The 19,286-nt window shown below is 54.4% G+C and overlaps 1 long non-coding RNA gene across 5 annotated transcripts in view; it reads right to left on the reverse strand.

The window, feature by feature from the left end:
• Positions 1-7,004: 7,004 nt before the first annotated feature.
• Positions 7,005-19,286, reverse strand: part of LOC121032311 (uncharacterized) — a 35,379-nt gene continuing 23,097 nt past the window's right edge. The window contains exons 2-3 of one of the 5 annotated variants that reach the window (XR_005791220.1): positions 17,899-18,062; positions 7,005-7,337 (exon numbers count right to left, since the gene is read on the reverse strand). This is a non-coding gene — a long non-coding RNA (uncharacterized LOC121032311). Of the gene's footprint in view, positions 7,338-14,486; positions 14,717-17,023; positions 17,065-17,747; positions 18,063-19,286 lie in introns of those variants that run through there. The other 4 variants (XR_005791217.1, XR_005791219.1, XR_005791218.1 and 1 more) reach the window with 4 other exon arrangements.

A 19,286-nucleotide genomic window follows, 5' to 3' on the forward strand; every position in this document is an offset into this window, starting at 1 on the left:
GCGCGGGCCCGCCCCGAGCGCTCCACCCCCAACGGCCGCCGCGCGCGTCCCCGCGCCCGTCTCCGTGCGCCTGCGCAGCCCGGAATTCTCGCGAAGGTCTGGCGCCTTCCGGGGCTACCGCCCCCAGCCCTGCCTCCCGCCGGCGCCCCTGCCCCCTCTACCCCGAGCGTGCGCCGCGAGCTCGGCGCGCGGGCGCAGTGGCGCCACCCAGGCCCGGGACCGGGTATCCGCAGCCGTGGCCTCTCTGAAGTCTGTAGAAGTAATTTGCTCTTCTTAGACGGTGTCCCCAGGCGGTGTAGGCTTCGGGACCCTCGGCGCTAGCCACCAGGGGCCCCGGGCCAGTTCTAGGGCTCTGAGGCCGGGGTCAGGGTCTCGGGGAGAGAGGAGTCCGGCCCGCAGGTATACGCCTGGGGCAGTGATCAGAGGCTCGGGGCTGGGGCTACGGCCGAGGGTTCGGGAGTCCCATGCCACATCTCTAAGGCCGGGGCAGCGACTATGGGTTCACGGTCCTGGAAGTGGGGCAACAGGTGCCCGCCAGAGCCTCGTGGTGCGGAGGCCCCCCCTGCCCACAGCCTGGTTAAGGGGTGCCAAGGCGCTGGGCCCTGACAGGTGTGAGGGGTGACCGGGGCATGTGCGTGGGTGGCCAGGCCGACCCCTCGTTTCTGCCCTGAAGCAGGGGAGCCTCCAGGGACGCGGGGGTCTGTGTGGACCAGGGGAGCCCCTGGAGCCTGGTCGGACTCCAGGGACCCGGTTCTGACCGTGGGATGAGGAGCGAGGAACACCAGCAGGTGACAGGGTCATCCCCTGCCTCCCCCCCCATTGCCCTGGAACCTCCAAACGCAGGCCGTGGCTGGGGTCGGGGGCTGGTCCTTTTCTTACGCGGTGCACAGGGGGAAATGCTGACATGGACCCTTAGGCCTGGATTCTCCAAACCCATGCTCCATCCCTTGGGGCTTTCTACCTTTTTTTTTTCTTTTTTCTTTTCCTTTAGTTTGAGTAGAATTTAGCGATTCTTCACTTACAATATCCAGGGCTCATCACAAGCGCCCTCCTTAATCCCCATCACCTCTACTTGCTTTTGGTTTGCCCTGAAACGGTGCCCTTCACACTAGTCTGGAGTTTCCGGATCGGTGAACGAGTGCGTTCTCGCCCAGTACACCCACCAGAATTTTGTAAAGCCCTTTATTGCCTGTTTTACGTAACTTGAGGTATCCATATGAAGTATCTAGTTCGCGGTTTGGGGGACTAACTTGCTCCCAAAGCCAATTTCTAAATGGGGATTCCTAAGGGATTTTAAACAATGGCAGGTGAGAGTCATAAGAATCTTGGAGTGGAGGGGCCCTTGGACGCCACCCAAGCCCATACCAGGTGGCTTCTGATTTGAAGGACCCCGCCTGGAGCACTGTGTGTCCCAGAAAAAGAGCTCAGCCCTCGGCTCCTTTGTCGCTAGCTCCTCCCAGCACTCCGGCCTCACCCTCCCCCGGGAACAATCTGGAAGCTCCTTACGTTGTAAACAAACCTGACTGAACTCTCCTTCCACTTCCTCATTTCCCGGAAAACCCACTCTTCCCTGAACGGGGTTTTCAAAATGGGGCTTGAGACCCACCGCGGGTGTGTGAAATCGAGGCAGGGGCGTCTTGACTAGCATTAAAAAAATGGAAGAAATAGAATGGAAACTTCCAGCCACGTGGTCAGGGGAGGCGGGGGTTGTCATGCATTTGCTGGGGCACCTTGTAAAACGTATTTGTGACCCCATCTGTGTCTGGGAGCTCTTGCCCGGGTTTTCCCTGCAGCCTGGGCCGGGAGGGGGCAGGGGAGAGGAGACAAGGAGGAGGGGCAGTTAGCCGGCTGGCTCTCGCTGTGCCAAAGCCCTCTCCACCTGGACCGCTCAGGGGCACTCCTGCTCCCGACCCGGAGACCTAGCCCACTTCTTCCTTTCCACCCCACTTCTGTCACAGCCCCGGGGAAGTTTCAGGTTTCTTGTAGGTGAGCCATTCAAGGCCCCAGCTATGACATTCTCGGTTTCTGGAGACTTCACCTGCCTCCGCTCCACAGACCTCAGCCCAAGGTCACTCCTGGGATCGTTGTTGCCCAGCTGATTCCAACTTGAATAACCCTCCCTCCTGCCACATCCTCCTGCCTTTTCAAGCTCTCTCCTGACTGCCTTAGTTACCAAGTAAAAAAACTTTCTCCTCCTGCCTCCTCTTGGCCTCTGGGCCACAGGTTACACCAACCCCCATTGCCCTGGGGATCTCTGCCTCAGTTCCACCACCAGCGTGCTGGCTGCCCCGCCCCCCCTCTCCGGCCTTTCTCTGGAGCTGTTGGAACAGGACCTCTGTGCAGATGATGACAGAGAAGCCTGGGCCGGGACCATTCTAGCGCCACAGCTGGACACTGAGCTCACTCACTGCCCCACCTGGCTGGTCTTCTGGGACTCACTACTCAGCTACCGGCTATCCCACCACCTTCTAGAACGCCCAAGCATCCCCATGGGGATCTGGTGTGAGCCCTGCCATTTCTGCCTCCTGAATGCCTCTCGAGTCCGTCTGCTGCTTTCCATCTCTGTTGTCCACTTCCCTCCCCAAGTCCCTCACCCCTGTCACCACAACCAGCCTCTCGTGGAAAAGACCTCCATAGCCACCTAACTGCACCTGTCTCCACCCTGTAGCCTATGGTCCCCCATGTTCCTTGTCACTCCTTTCTAAACTTCACTGTGAACTACCCCCACAGGGCTGCGCACAAGTCATTACACTGAAGGAAACATACCAGTCACTGATGGAACTTTAGAAAATGCAAGCCTGGACACCATTCCCTCTTTTTTTCTTCTGAGTAATGTCCCCGTGGACCGTCACCTCCATCTCCCCAGGGGCCCTTCCCATCCCGACTTACCTATCAGGCCCAATCCCCTGTATAAATAGGTTCTCAGAGTGTGAGACCCCCCCCTCCCCAGCGTGGCGTGTGCTCCTCCACTCCAGTCAGTCCTCTGACCCCTGCTCTCTCGTGCCCCCCCTCACCTCCTTTTCCACCCAGTCTCCTCCTGCTCCCTCCTCTGGGTTCTGATCACATATCCACATCCTAAATATTTGTGGAACTGGTCCCAAAGTGATCTGCTGTCCAGGGAACCTGACCATTTTCTTTCTTCACTTGAACCCTCCGGTGTCCCTCTGTTAAGCTGGAACGCAAGACTCTGTTGGAATGCTGGACTCTGGATCCAGGGGCTCTGGATTCAAGTGTCAGATCTTGAATCTACCTGCCCATGTAACCTGGGCAAGTCACTGACTCTGTAACATGGGCATGAGAAGACTATGCTTGTAGGGTTGTGAGCCTTACGCGAGCAAAGTCTGTTTTGGGAAATGACCCAGCACAGGGCCTGGCACATGGTAACTGCACGAAATAAGTAACTTTTCAGTTTCCCTTTGATTTCTTCTTTGACCCACAGATTATCTATAAATGTGTTAGTTGCTAAATATTTGGAGGTTTTCCAAAAATCTTGTTGTTGCTGATTTCTAGTATTTCATTTCATCGTGGTCGAAGAACATAGTCTCCATGATACAAATCCTTTCAAATTTATTGGGACTTGTTTTATACCCAGATTATGGCATATACTGGTAAATATTCTGTATAGAAAGTCATTACACTGAAGGAAACGTACCAGTCACTGATGGAACTTGAGAAAATGCAAGCCAACGTTTAGTGACAGAAAGCAGACCTGTGGCTGCCCTGGGGGTGGAGGGAGGGGGCGGCAAAGGCAGGGGTAGGGGGACAGCTGCACCGAGGAAGGCTGAGGCACCTGTTCACCGTCTAATCTGCAGCACGGTTGCACAGGTGTACAAGTATGTCGAAACATATCAGATCGTGCTTAACATGCAGTTTGTTGCATGTCGGTTACACTTCACAACGCTGTTTTTTAAGAATTGATCTTGTTTAGCAAACACCAAGGAGATAGGTTCAGAATCGAATTATCTAGGGAAATTCAGTGGTTCATACTTTGGAAATAGACACAGTTGACTTGGAGGAGCATGAGTGCAGGTCTGCCTCTGGACCATGAGCCCTGTCCCTGCCACTTACTGGCTGTGTGACTTTCAGCAAGCTGCCCAACCTCTCTGTGCTTCGGTCTTCTCATCACTACATTAGTGATGATCGCAGTGAAGCCACAGAAGGATGCTGGGAAAGCCCGTAGGGCCGGGCGTGCAGTGAATGCTTGAAGGATGATGCGCCGTTCTCGTAATGGGGAGTGAGGAGACAGCCACCAGGTCACGGTGATGCTGTCCTGCACTTGGGCCCCATCTGCTGGATTTGGGTTCACTGCTTGGGAGGGAAGGGGGGGGCTGAGAGCACGGTCCCATAGGAAGTGAAAGGATGGGACGTGGAGTGACCAGGCCATATGTTTTCGAGTTGGTCCTAAAGTGGATTTCCACACAGCACGCCAGTTTCCCCCTGACCAACCACAAAACTGGGGGCACTTTGGTACCCAAACCATTCTTCTCCCGGCAAGTTTTAACCTGCCCTTGGAGGCCCAGCCTGGGCAGCCATTCCTGGAAGTCCCAGATGGGGTTGATAACTTCCCTGTCAGTTTGCACACACTGTCACCAGAGGGAGGCGCGGCAAGCCTTCCCTTGCCCTCCTCTCCCACTGGTGTCAGCAGAATGTGGCCATTTGACAGGGGAAACAGTGTCCTGTTGTTCAATGAGAACCGCCTGTTTTTTCTTAATTTATTTTGAGAAAGAGAGAAAAAGAAAGTGGGGGAGGGGGAGAGAGAGGGAGAGGGAGAATCCCAAGCAGGCTCCATGCTCATCAGCACAGAGCCAGACGTGGGGCTCGATCCCACGAACTGTGAGATCATGGCCTGAGTTGGACACTCAACCGACTGAGCCCCCCCAGGTGCCCCGAGCACCATTTGATGCCCGTTTACTGAAAGCCCGTGTCCAGGCCCTGGGATGCAGTGGGTGTGACGTCGGATCGCTACATGCGTGGTGGAGACAGCCATGAGGCCATCGGCAGGTGAATACGCAGATTTATAAACCGAGGAGCGCGGGGAGGGTGTGGGGGCACTGCCCGAGGCTTCTCTGAGAACTGACAGTGGTGTTAGCTGCTGGAGGGGGAAGGGGAGAGGGCATCTGGGAAAGAGAACAGCGTCTGCAGAAGTGAAATCTAGAAGGAAGACGGAGTCTTAGGGAGGAGTGAGAAGGCGGACAAGGAAACGGAGGCTGGAAAAGCCTTTCTGTGGGGTGGGTGGGACGGGGGACACAGCCTGCGGGGGGGCAGGGTGGCTGTCGCAGCCGAAGCAAGAGGTGGGTGCCAGATCCCGCAGGGCACTGTGCCAGGGGACTCGAAACGTGGCCCGACTGTCCCAGGGGCCTGCATTCAGATGTCCCACTCTGCCATGTGCATGGACGTCAGGCCCAGGGAGAGCTGAGTAGGGCCGGAAGCCCCCGAGCTGGTGGGTGGGCACGGGCAGGCTTGCGAGAGAACAGTCCAGGGGAGGTGAAGGAGCCTACAGGACCCCACATGAGGGATCCCGCGTGGGGGACACTGGAGTGGCCACAGCAGCAGGTGGCCTGTTTGGTGTCACCATGTTGGGCTGAACCGTCTGTGGGGCATCCGAGGGGATGGGCATCCAGCGAAGGGGACTGGGGGGGTGAACAGGAGTGTGGCAGGAGGGGTGGATGGGAAGGAGGGCCGCTGGATCTGCTTGGAAGGCCTTCCCCAGGAGGTGGTCTCAGTGTAGTGAAGAGCTGGGAACTTGGAGCGACAGGGGGAGGCTGCGTCTGTTGGTGGGGGTGCGGTGTGACCCCCTACCAGCCCCCCCCCCAGGCCTCCCAGTCCCTCTCCTATGAGCCCCCCCAACCCCCCAGGCAAAGAGTCTCAGGCCGAGCCTTCAGGGGCTTACATTCTAGTGGGGGAGGGACAGACTGTAAACATGCAAATGACAAGTGGGACGGTCTGGGCCAGTGCTTCAGGCCCCAAAGAATGGGCGTGGTCTCCAACTTCCTGGAAGCACCGTCACTTTCCCTTGACTCACCTTCAAACCCTGTGAGTCAGCTTTGACTCATCCCTCGGCCCCCACTTTCTGACAGCTGCCACGTGGGCTGGGTTTTTCCTTTAAAATGTCCTTTCCGTCCATGTTCAGGGTCCCACCCCGCCCCAGTCCCTCAGCCTCCAAGCCCTGGCCCCCTTAGCTGGCTCTTGCTGGATTCACCTGTTCCACATTCCTGCTCTCATCCGCCCACCTCCCAGGGCAGAAATGCCCAGGGGTCCCAGGGCACCAAGCCAGCCCCTGCACAGGCGTTCAAGACCTGCGCCCCGGGCTGTCCAGCCCATGACGCCTCCAGGCCCCTTGCCGCTCTGCCCGAGACCCGCATCCTCCCCATCTCCGCACCTGACCTTGGTGCTCTGGGGCCTGGAATGCTGGCTGCAGGACCCCCCCCGCCCCCCCCATAGACCATCTCCAGGGGGAGGCAGCACTGTCAGCCTGACCAGGTGGCCCGGAATTGAGGACGATTATAGCCAAGAAGCAGGTGCAGAGGAAGGCGGGGAGGGGCAAGAATATGCTGCTGCATTGTTTTCTGGTTCTGTTCCAGCCGCCCTCCTCCGTTCTCTCAGCCTCCACAGGCAGCCGGAATGACCCCCTTAGGCGAAATGATCGCCCTCAGGTGAAACACCTTCACCGAAGAGAGTATTGCAGCAATGCAAGGACTTGGTGGTCTGGCCCCGATCCTCTTTCCCAGACGCTCCTCTGCCCACTCTCAGTCGTCCCCCAAACATGCCTGGAACCTCAGAGCAGCTCTCCTTGTCAGACCCTTCTCTTCTCCAGGTAGACACAGGACACGCACGTGTCTACCAAGCTCAGCTGGGAAATCCCCTCCTTCAGACCAGATTCACTCTAGAAACCTCCTCCCCTTCCCATGGGGCTGAATGAAAATGAGACTTTGTCTTCCTCACCTCATTACCCGCTCCCGCCCCCGCCCCCGTCCCCGTCCCTCTGCGGACAGGGCTGCAGAGAGGGCAGGCAGCTTTCCGGGTATGGAAAGGAAAGGCTAGGAGTCCGTGTTTGAAGGCACCAGGTTAGAGCCCTTGGGTCCAAAGGCAGTGACTACACTTTGGCGCCATCTACCGGCCAGTTGATGGGTTGTTTGGGGTCTAATTGGAAATGACTTCCGTTTTCAGGGATTTCTTGTTTATTTCTCGCGAACAAGATAATTAGGAAAGAGAGAATTATGTGAGATCCAGTCGGGATCACCGTCATTAATGTCTCACCCTGAAAAGTTCACGGCAAAGCTTCCAGCCATTCAGTGAGCAGGGAAGAAACTGTCTATAAGAAAACAGGAGGCAGTTTTCTGAAATAAAAAAAAAATTGCATGTATTTCACTACTAAAACCTCACACATGAAGGAAGGCTGGCCCTTTAAAGGACTTTAAAGGCAAAGTCTGAGTGCCAACATGGAGAGTTATTGTGTCCAGCCTTCCCTGCTCCTCTCCTCGACCTCCCTTGGGTGGATCTCTCTTGGGCTATCAGGGAGCTAGCCCCTGTTCCCTTCTATCACAAGGGCAGAGGTGAGACCCACTGGATGCAGCTTCTAGCTCAGCCCGTGGAAGGACAGGTCCAGCTGGCCCTGACAGGTCCCAGAGGGGCTGTTGATTCTGATACCCCCCGGGGTGGGGTGGGGTGGGGTCAGAAACCGAAATTGGGGCTGGGGGAATGAGCAGGTATGACATCCCTGGCTGACAGTTCCTTTCTGTCTGCAGTGAGGCAGGGGTCATCTGCCTGTAAGGATCCTGCCCATGTGGCCAGCCGACCAGGTGGCGAGCACCTTGGTCTGCCCACGTTGCCACAAACGGGGTTGTCATTTTCAGCGCTGACTCCCTTATAGGGTCCTGAACTGGGCTTATCAGGCTTTCCAAGAGCTGGTCCTGCTGCTTCGCCCCTCACCCCCAACTGCTGCAATCAAGGGGCTCCCTGCCCCCCAGCACCCTTGGCCCTTTGATCTTCCCATTCACCTGCGTGGAGAAGCCCACTCCTTTATGAACCCCACGGGAGAGGTGTCTGCTCCTTTGTCCTTCTGTTCCTCCTGATTTGGGGGCGTCTCTCCTCTTTGTTTTTTAACTTTAATTTTTATATGTTTTTCTAGAGGTTTATTTACTTTTGAGAGTGTGAGCAGGAGAGGAACAGAGAGAGAGTGGGGCAGCAGATCTCCGAAGCAGGCCCCGCACTGACAGCAGCGAGCCCAACGCAGGGCTCGAACTCAAGAACTGCGAGATTGTGACCTCAGCTGAAGTTGGTGGCTCAATCGACTGAGCCACCCAGGCGCTCCTAATTTTTTATTTTTATTAGAGAGAGCGTGTGAGTGGGGGAGGGGCAGAAGGAGAGAGAGAGACTGAATCCACGCTCAGCGCAGAGCCCAACTTGGGGGTCGATGCCACGACCCTGGGATCATGACCTGAGCCGAAATCAAGAGTTGGATGCTCAACCGAGCCACCCAGGCACCCCAAGTGTCCTCCTCCTGAAGCCTCAGTTTCCTCATCTGGAAAAATGGCGGTAGGGATGGGACGGTTGGACCAGGTTCCACTTGTCTTAATGTGGTTTTAAATTCTTTCACTGGAGGACAGATGGACTGGGGTCCAAGTGCATTATTCACTAGAAGTGCACAATGAATGAGTTACTGGAAACTTTACACATTGCAGCCCCTCGTACCTTCTCCAAAGTTAGGGCAGACAAGCCATATACATGTTTTACTTCACTGACTGTCTCAGTGAATGTGTGGTGGCAAATCATAAAGCCAAGTTCAGGGTTCAAGCTGCTACTGGCTACATAATGAGAACGATCTAAATTTATAGGCTACTTCACAATTCCTCTGAGCAGCATTACAACTGCAGATGATATGCTGCCTACAAACTCAGAGCCCTTTCAGCAACTCTGCCTGTCATTTAGAAAGACAGGATGGGGGCACCTGGCTGGCTCAGTCGGTGGAGCACAGGGACTCTTGGTCTCAGGGTTGTGAGTTCAAGCCCCACATCGGGCTCTGTGCTGACAGCTCAGAGCCTGGAGCCTGCTTTGGTTTCTGTGTCTCCCTCTCTCTCTGCCCCTCCCCCGCTCATGCTCTGTCCGTCTCTCCCCAAAATAAATAAACGTTGGGGCGCCTGGGTGGCTCAGTCGGTTGAGCGTCCAACTTCGGCTCAGGTCATGATCTCACAGTCTGTGGGTTCGAACCCCGCATCGGACTCTGTGCCGACAGCTCAGAGCCTGGAACCTGCTTCAGATTCCGTGTCTCCCCCTCTCTCCGTCCCTCCCCCACTCACGCTCTCTCTTTCTCAAAAATAAACATTACACATTAAAAAATAAATAAAAATCCCCCCTTTAAAAGAGAATCGTTGGTGAATGGGAAGTCCCAATTTTTGTCCTTGTTGAGTAAGGATGGCAGTAGTGAGGGGAGCCAGGCTCATGGCGAATTCTCTCCGGATTCAGATCATATGTGTCAATGATAAAGAGGGACTGCATTAGCAGCCGTGTCGGCCACCCCGCCTAAGATATAGACATTATCGATAATGTTGAACTGTTTCACCACATACATATGGGTGTCCTTAAGTGATGGATGTTTGAATTTAAACAAAGACCTGGTTAGCACGTGTATTCCGTGACTTCTTTTTCTCGGCACGATGTTGACTTGTGCATCACTCCCTTCTTCTGCTGCAAAGTATTCTACCCCAGGGCTCCACGACAATTTGTACGTCTGTTCTGTTGGTAGACATCTGGGTTGTTTCCAGACTTCTGCTGTCGTAAACAGTGCTGCGATGGATATTCTAGTAATGTTTTCTGGTTTCGCTGGGTATTAAACGCATCGATTTTAGCAGATACAGCCAAATTGTTTTCAAAATGATGTTGTCAATTGACACTCCCAGCAGAAAATGAGTCTCTCTCAACCCACTGTCACGATCACCTAGTGTGCCATTTGAACATTTTTTTGCCAGTCTGGTGGCTGTCAAATGGTACCTTGTTGTCTTTATGGGCACAGATCTGAATCCCTGCTCTGTTGTCAGGCTCCGGGGTCTTGGGGAGATTAATTTCTACGGGCCTCAGTTTCCTAACCCATGAAGTTCCCCTCTAGATAAATGGACTACTTTCAAAGACGAATAGACACTGACATTGGGGGGGGGGTCCCCCGGAAACCGCTGGGTCCTCACCCACAAACCATGAGAACTTTCCGGTCGGTATTTTAGTGTCTCCTCCTCTCGTTCTAGTTCTGAGCCCTGGGTGTGGCCCTGGCTGGCAGCTGTGAACGCCCTGATGACCAAGGGAAGGTCAGTCTCTGCCTGTCCCTCTGCTTCCAAGACCGCCCAACACTGGGGTCACTGCCCCCTCCTGCTGCTTTCTCGTCCCAGTCCTTTTTTCTGCATGACACACACACGTATCATCTTTAATTTTTAAGTTTATTTTAATTTTAATTTTTAAGTTTATTTGAGAGAGTGAGTGGGGGAGGAGCAGAGAGAGAGAGAGAGAGAGAGAGAGAGAGAGAATCCCAAGCAGGCTCTGCGCTACCAGTGCAGAGCCAGATGCGGGGCTCGACCCCACAAAACCGGGAGACCGTGACCTGAGCTGAAGTCAGATGGTCAACCAACTGAGCCACCCAGGCGCCCCGACTATGAGACTATGAGGGGCTCCCGAAGGAGAAGACACCCACTGTGTCTAACCAGAGGCAAAAGGGACATCCCTGGGCACCAAATGTGACAGTCCCTCTGTGGCTCATTTTGACTTTTGGATCAAGTCCAAAGTCTTCGGCACCACCTTCCTGGGGCCCTGCCTCCATTTCCCTGCTCATCTGCTGCCACTACCAACTCCCAAGACCCCCGCATGCCGCCTCCCAGCTGTGTTCTTTCTGTGAGCAGGTGCTCAAGGTGTGGCTCTGGGAGCCATGGGAATGGTATTGTTTTTCTGCTTTCTTCCCATAGCACTTTTTCCCCGCATGTGTGGTAGCCCTGTACCGTCATTATGTCACGTGCTCTCCACGCAGGGACCTGGTACCCTCTTGGGCATTGCTGGGGCCTGGAGTGGGACCCGAGGAGCCACTACTGCAATGTAAGAAGACTGGGCAGACAAGGGGAAGAACAAGAAGGTCACTGTTCTGCCATTCTGTGGCCCTCACCAGGTGGGCTGGATGGCTGGTTAACTTAGGTAGAAATGTTTGTTTATTTTAGAGTGACAGTGTGCAAATGTGACCAGGGGAGGGGCAGAGAGAATCTTTTTTTTTTTTTTTAATGTTTATTTATTTTTTGGGGTGGGGGGGGGAGGAGCAATCAGGGAAGGGGCAGAGAGGAAGGGAGAGAGAGAGAGAATCCCAAGCAGGCTCTGAGCTGTCAGCCCAGAGCCCGATGCGGGGTTCAAAATCACCAACTGTGAGATCATGACCTGGGCTGAAATCAAGAGTTGGACGCTTAGGGTGCCTGGGTGGCTCAGTCGGTTAAGCGTCTGACTTCAGCTCAGGTCATGATCTTATGGTTCGGTTTGTGAATTGGAGCCCCGCATAGGGCTCTCTGCTGTCAGTGTGAGCCCACCTCCAGTCCTCTGTCCCTGTCTCTCTCTCTGCCCCTCTCCGGCTCTCTCAAAAATAAATAAACATTAAAAAAAAAAAAGAGTTGGATGCTTAACCAATTGAGCCACTTAGGTGCCGAGAGAGAGAGAGAGAGAGAGAGAGAGAGAGAGAGAGAGAGAGAGAATATCTTAAGCAGGCTCTAGGCTTAGCACGCAGCTGACATAGGGCTCCATCCAGGACTCTGGAATCATGACCTGTGCGGAAATCAAAAGTTGGAGGCTCAACTGACTGAGCCACCCAGGTGCCCTTAGGTAGAAAAGTTTAGAATAGTTAATTTTAAGCCTTTGTCCGTGCACCATTAACAATATAAAACAATGTAAACAATTTCAAGTCTTGGTCCGTGGACCATTAACAATATAAAACAATGTCAACGACAGGAATGGCCGATCTCATAGAACTCTGTCCCTCTGCCTTAGCTCCAGCTGAAGCCTAAGGACGCGGCGGGTGGCGCCCAGGGACCTGGAGGAACCGACAGCAGGGGGATGAGTGGTGGATCCTGAAACACACGCCCAACGCCCGAGGAAGAGTCAGGACTTTCTCTGGGCACCAGTGAACAAGAGCCCTGATGGCAACACAAACCCCACAGAGCCATGGAACAACCTGCTGGTAAAGGCAAGGCCAACCCTGGCGATGGTGGTGCCGGGATTTCTCTAGAGTTCAAGGCAAAACAACTGGAGGCCTGCCTTGGGATTGTGGCCACCGAGTCATCCGGACCCAAGCTGGCGATAGAGCAAAAAACACTGGCTGGAAGGAAGCGGGGGAGAGAGGCTTTGTGGCAGGAGACTACCCCCCACCATTAGGCAGAGATAGATCTAACACCTGTACTGAGCACCTGCTGCGTGCCGGGCCCTGTAGGGGGCACTGGATGAACGTGGACCTGGCCCAGCAGGGCACACTCTGGCTTCCATAGACTCTCCCCGCAACCATCAAGTGGACTGAAATACATGCTGTGTTCTCTTCCTACTTGGAAAGCCAACTTGGGAATCCAAGCGTGGGTCTGAAAGGCAGATTGTCGCGATCAAGGAGCTGGTTGACTTCACGGATGCTGTTTGGCACATACCCGCCTCCCGAGGGACTGAGGAAGGTGGCACTTCTGCTGTGGGGCGGGCGCTGGCTCTCGGTCCGGGCTAGAAGGTCAGCAGCCAAAACCAGGACGTGTTTATTTTCCCAGGCTCCATCACAGCTGTTCTGATGATGTAGGCAAGCTGCACCGAAGGGCGTAAGGTTCCGGCTGGGTTCTCAAGTTGGTGGCTCCGGGCAATCCCCCTTGCAAGTCCCTCGGGAAGGCACCTCACCGGGGCCATACAGGCGGCCTCTTTGTAGCCGAATGCAACAGATTCTCCGCCAGCCTGGAATGGGTGTCGGTGCTTCTGTGAACTCTGGATGGGGTGGGGGCGCACACTGGATTTTAGGGGCCAAGCGGTCCGAAACCCAAGGCTCTTTGCTCTTGGAATCACACGAGGGCGCAGTGGACGATGCCCAGGGCGTCCACACACAGGGTGGGCGTGATCCCCACGCAGGTGACATAGCTGTGCCACTGCAGACTTCAGGGAGCCGAGTGCCTGCGCGGGTCAGTCCCCGGAGATCACGAGCTCTACTCGGTATCGAGGGGCCCCGGAATCAACCAACCCGGCTCACATTCCGGCTCTGCCACACACTTGCCTTGTGAGAGTCTCTCATCAGTCGAATGGGGGTAATTGTACCTACTTCCTGCGAGTGTTCTAGGGATGAAGTTCGATGAAGTACGGACAGTGCCTGGTACGCAGTCAGTCCTCAGGGGCAACGTGAATGCGCCGCCTGGTTTGGTCTCAGAAGCGGCACCGTTACAAAGAGCCTCTCGGGAGGGGCTGCCCTTCTCTTCAGGAAGAAGACCGTTCTCGTGAACAAGCCACTATAAGCAGGGGGGGCCCTCCCGCCCTGAGCAGGCCGAGGTTCTGCCGAGCGGCCCGGAGGCCCCGGTCACCGGCCGGCGGGGTGGACGGCCGCTGCGTGCCCAGTGCCTGTTCCTCCCTGCTCTTTGTTCTTTGGTCTCATGGGGCACTCCTCACCCATCCTAGCCCGTGACTCCGGTGGGCGACCCATCTTAGCACCTCACCCTCCCACAGGGTGGGCACCCGTCCCCTGGCTGTGGCGACCGGTTCAGGGAAGGATCAGACTGCAACCGGACCCATCAGAGCCCTTCGCTGGGCCTCTTCTGGCTGGAATGGGTGGGAAAGAGCACATGTGCTCCTTTTCATCTTCAGGGTTATACTGAAGCCCCCAGGGAGAGGTGGAGAGAAGAGATGGCTGGTGAGAAGCTTTCGAAGATGCAGGCAGGGAAGCCCCCCTGCCCCCACATCTCCCGTGGCTCGGTCGGGGGAGGCAGTAACCCGTTTCGTTTATGATGAGTGTGTGTGTGTGTGTTCCTGTTTCTGGCAACCAAAGGAGCTCTGAATGGTGCACCAGGGCTCCCAGGCTGGTTTGCTGTCTGGTGGGTGGGTGTGGGGAGGACCTCAGAATGATTTTCTTTTCTTAAGAGAGGCTCAGAGTGCCTTACAACCTGAATAGACGAACCTTATTTGCTAGTGAGGCAGGATTCCTGGGTTGAATAAGAAAGGAATCTGATTAATGACTCTTAAATGCTATTGACATTCAGTGGCAGACACTCTCGGTTGTTCAGTCATTTCCAACAGCCTCTCCCTGAACCGCTGGGAAGCTGAACACACACTGTACTACTTGCTTCTCCAGCCTCCAAGCCGGCAGGGTGCCACGTGACCTGGTCCCGGGAAACAAGGCAGAAGTGCAAGTCTGTCTCTGGTGGGGGTGTGTCTTAAATGCTTTTCTATTATGATTTGCCTCAAATAGTTTTTAGAACTTAGTGGATGTACAAAAATAATGAAAAAATAGCAGATTTTTTTAATTATAAAATTTCTAGTTTTTTTTTTATTCTGGATAAAAACAAACATAAGAAAGTATTTCAAACTTTCCAAAATAATTTACAGGGTAGATGAAAGAATGGACAATAGGCATTGCGAATGCCTGATATTCCTTCTACGAGGCAAGAGATTTCATTCAACCTTCATTTGACACACTGATCTAGGTCTGGGGACTCCAAGATCCAGAAGACCCACTTCCTGTCCTGGGACCTCACTGCTGGGGAGACAGACACAAGAATAGGGAACTGTAAACTCTGACGTAAGTGCTATGATAAAAATAGGCTCAGGGTGTTATGGGAGCACAGTGAGGGCCAGAGAAGACTTTCCAGTGACAATGACACCTGAGCGGAGTCGTCAGGGCCATCTGGTCAGGGCAGAGGCAGGGCATGCAGACGGGGGCCCTACGCGTGCAGAGGTATAAAGGTGAGGAGCGTGGGGCGGGAGCAGCACGCTGTGCGGGAAGGCGGCCTGTGCAGGAGGCAGGGTCCGTCTGGAAGGCCTGGGCCTGCCCTTGGGGAGTGTGGCTTCTGTCCTACAGGAGACAGTGGGGGGGCAGGGAAGGGGGTATGGGTATCAGTGTTGTAGTAGATCTTGCAGGATGGTGGACCTGGGATTTGAGGACTGCAAACCTGGGCGCAGGGAGACAATTAGAAAGCTGGTGCAAGGGTCCAGGTGGAGAAGGGGAGACGCCCGTGAACCAGGCGCCTGGCATGAGTCATTTACACCCCACCGCACGGGCGTGAGATTCACCTTCTCCAGGTCCTTGTTTAGAAACAGACCTCCGGAACGATGGCTCTTGACCTCTGAAAGCACTGGTCCATGCAGCCATTCAATTGCTTCTGGAAGTTTTTTTTGCTATTCTCATAGACTGGATATCAAAATTCATTTTGATCAAAGTATTTCACTAGCTTTTGACTTTCAGTGGGCAGAAAAGAGCCACCATTTAATCAAGAACCTTTTGTTCTGTCCGCTAATATCAAGTGAGGAGCTTCTTTAAAAAGAAATCCTGATTATACAATCATGAATAATCATGATGGAGATAAAAAGAGAGAAGTAATAGAGGAGTCCAGTGTGCCGGCATGAGCTCCCTGTTGAGCTAGTTTTTTTGAGAGGATGAACAAAATATAGAGGAAAGGAAGCATAATCAGAGATGAATCCTGGAAAATGACACGATCCTGAAAACCACTGTCAGGAAGACATGCTCTGGTTTGCTGGAAATCCCAAGGGAAACAAAAAAAGGCCTTTACAGTTACTCTTAGAGCAAGAACAAACGGGCAGATCCACGGCTCAGGGGGTGATGCGAGAAGGCAGATAGCCTCCCCTTCATTTCAGCAACGTTCAGGCTCCCGACAAGCTCGGTCCTTCAAGAGGGCCTGGGGATGGGGACCCTGGAAGCGACCGATGCGGGTGGGGGGCCGGGGAACAACCCGCCCCCCCCCCCCCCCCCCCACTGTCGTTTTTGCACGTGGAAGGACTTCTGGCATTGCCACAACTATATGGAATTCTTAGCCTTTCGGAAGCACTGATTTCCTGTGGCTGCTGAAACGAATTATCACAAACTGGGGGGCTTAAAACAAGACATGCATTCTCTCACAGTGCTGGAGGCCAGACTCAGGCTAAGGGAGGATCCTTTCTGGCCTCTTCCAGCTGCTCCTGCTCCAGGTTTTCCTCAGCTTTGTGGCTACACTGCTACGGTCTCTTGCTATGGCCTCCCTCCATCTGTGTGTAGCCTCCGCCTGTGTGTCTCTCTCCTCTGCCTGTCTCTTTAAGGACACTTGTCATTGGATTTAGGGTCCACCTGGCTAATCCAGGATGATCTCATCTCAAGATCCTTAATTACATCTGCAAAGACCCTTTTCCCAAATAAGGTGACACAGATGTCACGGGGCCACCATTCGACCCACTGCAGGATCATAAACCACCTTCAGGATCTGATGAGAGCTCATGAACTCTGAATCATGTCAAGTTCCTGGAAGCCGAGGCTGAGACAAGGGCTCTTGTACAAGTAATGTATGGAGGGAGCGCCCCAGGAAGGGGCGTGAGGAAAGCAGGCTTGGCAGGGGACAAAAGCTCAGCAAGAAGTGGCCTCAGCTGGAGAATAGCTTCCTCCTGACCTCCGAGATGCCCTGGAGCGTGAACTGCACTAGAGCTGTTGCCATCTGGAGGCAAGAGGTGGCCTCTGTACCTCCAAGTCCGTCAATTTCCCCTGGTGGGGGGCAGGTGTCGTCTCTCAGGCCAGGAACTCCCTTTAGGGCAAGGAGGATTCAGCGAAGGAGTGGGGAGACAGGAACGCTCATGGCAGCCCTTGGGGGTGGGTCACAGGGATCTATCTGGTCAAGGACCTACAACATCTACTGCAGGCTTTCTAGAAAAATATCACATATGGGGCGCCTGGGTGGCTCAGTCGGTTAAGTGTCCGACTGCGGCTCGGGTCATGATCTCGCGGTTCGTGGGCTCGAGCCCCGCATTGGGCTCTGTGCTGACGGCTCGGAGCCTGGAGCCTGCTTCCGATTCTGTGTCTCCTTCTCTCTGGCCCTCTCCTGCTCACACTCTGTCTCAATCTCTCTAAAATAAATAAACATTAGGGGCGCCTGGGTGGCGCAGTCGGTTGAGCGTCCGACTTCAGCCAGGTCACAATCTCGCGGTCCGTGGGTTCGAGCCCCGCGTCGGGCTCTGGGCGGATGGCTCAGAGCCTGGAGCCTGTTTCCGATTCTGTGTCTCCCTCTCTCTCTGCCCCTCCCCCGTTCATGCTCTGACTCTCTCTGTCCCAAAAATAAATTAAAAAAAAAAATAAATAAACATTAAAAAAAATTTTTTTAAAGAGAAATACCACACACACACACACACACACACACACACACACACACACACCATTCAATCTCAGGGACTTCACAGACCCTTTAAAGGCATGGAATCCAGGTTGCGGGCTTGTGTCCACTTCTAGTCTCTTAGCCCACCTTGCTCCCTTTCCTCCTTTCCCAGAGGAAATGACTGGTGGTGTCTGGGAGGCGGATGGAATCACTCATCTTCTGCTTGCCCACCTGCAGAGCCAGCATCCTGCCCTCAGGAGGGGCCTGCTTCAGGGCGGGTGAGATGAACTCACAGTCCCTTTGGCCACAGATGCACAGCCCTCCTTTCTAATCAGCTTTTCAGTATGAAAGCTGATAGCTTTATCTCCACCTGTCCAGCTCCTACGTCTCTCAAGTAGTTCTGAACTCAGGCAGGGACACGAGAGACTGTTTACAAACCTCCTAAGACCCCGAGTCATCTCATCAGAGACAGTGTCCCCCTTGAAGTATGAACTGTGGGCTGTCAATTCACAGACTGCCACCCGACCCCTCGCCCCAGGACATGGCGCTTCCTTGCTGGTGAAGCTGGCCAGCAGGGCGGTCAGCTGACCTCAGTGTGCACCGTGATGGACAGAACTTCTGTTCTGGTGCCGACGCGCGTCCTCGCACACTGGCACTTGGAGCGGCACCGACAGAGGCGGCTGTAGATGAATCTGGGAGGCTGGGCCCAGGGGGGCTGATGAGACAGGTGGGCACAGGCTGAAGGGTTCTCATCTGAAACAGGGAGAACACGGTGACACGTTAAAAAGAGGCAAATCCGACTCAAAATAATGCAATGGTAACAAAAATGATCAGTGGGTTCGCCACCACCGCTGTGTCGCGGGCTTGGATCCTGGAGGCCCGATAGGGGCGACGGACGGGCACGAGGGCTGTCTGGGGAAGGACGCGGAAGTACTTGCGGGAATGAGGACACGACAGAGTGGAAAGCAGGGAAGGTGGTCCAGAGGGAAGTCCTGGGAGCCAGATGTGGGAGTGAGTTCGTGATTGGGAGCAGAACAGGGGGCTGGTGCGTTCTGGAGAGCAGCTGGTGTCACAGCCCTGGGTCAGGGCGGGGGGTACTAAGAAGGGAAGGACTGCCACAGAGGGTCCCTCACTGGCCCGGGCCCCTTGGGAGGTTCTAGCAATATGCTCCTGGTTTTGTAAATTTTGAAGCATTAAGCTATTTCACTGCAAATGGCCAACACCCCTGTCTCTTTCTGCTCCATTTCCACTCCTATCAGATGGCTACACTTAGTTTAGGTGTGGTGGGCAGTTGCTGACAAGACTCGGTGGCTTCTCTGGGTGGTCAAGGGTGGGGGCAGAGGTTTCAAGGAGAAGTGAACCTGCCCTAGTGCGCCTGGTGACAGACATGTGTGAGATGTGGGGGGGGAGCAGGTTTGAAATGCATGAAGCCAGGAGGTAGCTGGTGGAAAATTCTCCCAGTTGCCATGGTGTGAGAATGTAAGTGGAGGATTCGGTTTCTACCAATGCCTAATCAGAACGGAAGATCTCTTCTTTCGGGGGGCCTGGGGGGCTCAGTCAGTTCAGCGTCCAACTCTTGATTTCAGCTCAAGTCATGATCCCAGGGGTGTGGGATTGAGCCCCGCGTTGGGCTCTAAGCTGAGCGTGGAGTCTGCTTGGGATTCCCTCTCTCCCTCTCTCTCTCTGCCCCCCCCTCCGCTCCCACTCACCCTCTCTCTCTAAAATAATTTTTAAAAAATCCCTTTTGTTAGGAATATACTCAGTAACACTGTGAATGTAACTATAAACACATCACACAATTTTTTCTGCTTGGAATTACATAAAATAGATTTGATCACAATTCCTGTGTCCTCTGCACAAACCGGCAGCAATACTGCAGGTAGCCAAGTACATCCGTTGCCAAGTCTTGCGTTCTATACATCCCAGTCTATTGGAATGCAAGCCTGGGTGCCCGATGCACCTTAGTCTGATGGATTC

The sequence above is a fragment of the Herpailurus yagouaroundi genome, unplaced genomic scaffold, assembly GCF_014898765.1.
Source record: "Herpailurus yagouaroundi ecotype Mexico unplaced genomic scaffold, PumYag 141, whole genome shotgun sequence".
Lineage (NCBI taxonomy): Eukaryota > Metazoa > Chordata > Mammalia > Carnivora > Felidae > Herpailurus > Herpailurus yagouaroundi.